Genomic DNA, 2227 nt, shown 5'->3' on the forward strand with positions numbered 1-2227 from the left:
GTTCCGACACATCTCCTCGGGTTCGTTTATCAAATCGCCTTGCGCATTCACCACAGATCGAATTATGGAATCATTTCCACGTTGAGCTTCTACAACACATGCCCATCCAGCGGCCTTGATTCCCTCGCACCCCATTGCACGAAGTCTAGCTCTGACGATACACCCCATGTGTTTGGCTTCGAAGTGCTGGTTTAATTCCAGTCTCTTCACCTTCACCTGGGATGCGTCACCAGCTGTCATGGCTTCCTCTAGGGCCTTAACTAATTCATTTTCTTTCCTACGCCCTCTAGCCACTAATCCTATGCTATATCTAATAGACTCGAATTTAATGGCTCTTTTGAGGGCGTACCACCATTTGTTGTTGACAATGGAACCGGTTAACGCCCTCTGTATTAGTAACTTAATCCGGCTCCTGTACTCCTCAATCGCCAAAAGGGACTTATTGAGTTTCTAGTAGCCGGAACCCTTACTATATATCTTGTCTAGGAGCAGTTTACAAGTTACGATCTTGTGGTCACTGTAACTGACCAAGTGAAATTGTGGACGCGTAACTATTTCTTTATCCAATTTTCTAATGAATATCCTATCTATGTAAGACCTAGAAGACCCGTCGCTATTTGACCATGTCCACACTGGAGCGTTCGGGAATTCTAGTCTATAGGGATCTACTAGCTGAAAGTGACTTAGTAAATCCCGGAAGCCTATGCTCGGTCTTCTATTAGGATTCGAGCCAACACTATCGACACGCGCATTGAGAATAGTGTTAAAGTCACATAACACAACTAGTGACTGTGACGTACCTAGAAACTTCTCCAAATCTCGGTAATAATCAGTCTGGCTTGAATTAGGTGCATAAACTGCAACCAGCCTGATTTCCTTACCACAACTGAACGTCAGATCTAAAACGACCAGCCTACTTTCTGGATCAGAAAAAATCAACTTCAGCCACTGGAAGAAGTTTGAAAGCTGACGTGTTGCGGGTACGAGAGATAAAGATGGAGCAGAGTAAGTTGAAGGAGTTTAACAGACTCATAGAGAAAGGTAGAACCAGTTTGAGGTTGACACCGCCAGAAAATTTAACAGCGAGCGTATTGAAGCGGACAGTGGTGTATAGGATGCTGTCCACGATATCGACAAAGATAGAAATAGCCACAGTAGAGGCTATAGAGAGGAATGCTTAAAGGAGGTAAAGTCTCAACATTTTACACGAGAGGGAAGAAATACGGCACAGTGGAGGTAATGTTCACTAGTAAACAAGAAGCGATAACCCACTACAATGTGTCGCTAAGGGCACCAGAATGGGTACTTCTGCCGACTTACTGTGGCAAATGAGTGGCCAGGATAAGGATTGGCAGAGTACCCCCGGAGATTGAAGAGGTGTGGCTGGTGACAGCCATCCTGTATAATATGGAGGAGGATGTGAAGGCATTGAAAGTGACGAGGATGAAAGAGGTAAACTGATGGGCTACGGCCTCAAAGTGGCCATCCAAGTCATTTTACAAGACTTGCATAAGATAGCGGAGGAGGTAATACTAGCAAAGGACGTGAAATTGAGAGTAGTGGTGGAGGGAAGACCTCCAACCTGTTACCAGTATGGTGTAAGGGAATACATGAGAGCAAGGTGTCCCCAGAACGATGATAAAGGTGAAAAGGAACAACAGCAGCAGGGTGACGAGCAGGAGCAAAATGCCGAAGCGACGAACCCGGTATGTGGGAAGTGTCCAGAGAAGGTGCAGTAGGAGTATACGGTGGTGAAGAAGAAAAGGGAAGAAAACGTGGACTCCCTGCCAAAGAGTCCACTAAAGAAAAGAAAGGAGGGTAAACAAGAAGCACAACATGAGATACCAACACCATGAAAGGAAGCCAACGTGGAAAAATAAGTGGGACTACAGAAACAAACAAATAAAAAAGAACCAAAACATAGATGGCATATGGTAAGATATGCGAAAAGTACAGAGATAGAGAAGAAAATCACAAAATTGAAATGAGTAATAAGAGTGAAACTAACGACGGAATACTATCCAGAGAGTACCAAAGCAATTGCTATTGACGACAAGAGGTAGAAGATAGACCCAACGGGATTACACGTCGAGTTCGACGACTTGTTGCCAGTAGTAGAGTACGTCGACCTTTTGCCGTACATAAAATGATAAAAAAAAAATAAGTAAATATCAAAAATGTTTAATGACTGTAAAAACAGATTATCATTATTATTATATTATTATTA

This window comes from Octopus bimaculoides, chromosome 16 (genome assembly GCF_001194135.2).
Source record: "Octopus bimaculoides isolate UCB-OBI-ISO-001 chromosome 16, ASM119413v2, whole genome shotgun sequence".
NCBI lineage: Eukaryota > Metazoa > Mollusca > Cephalopoda > Octopoda > Octopodidae > Octopus > Octopus bimaculoides.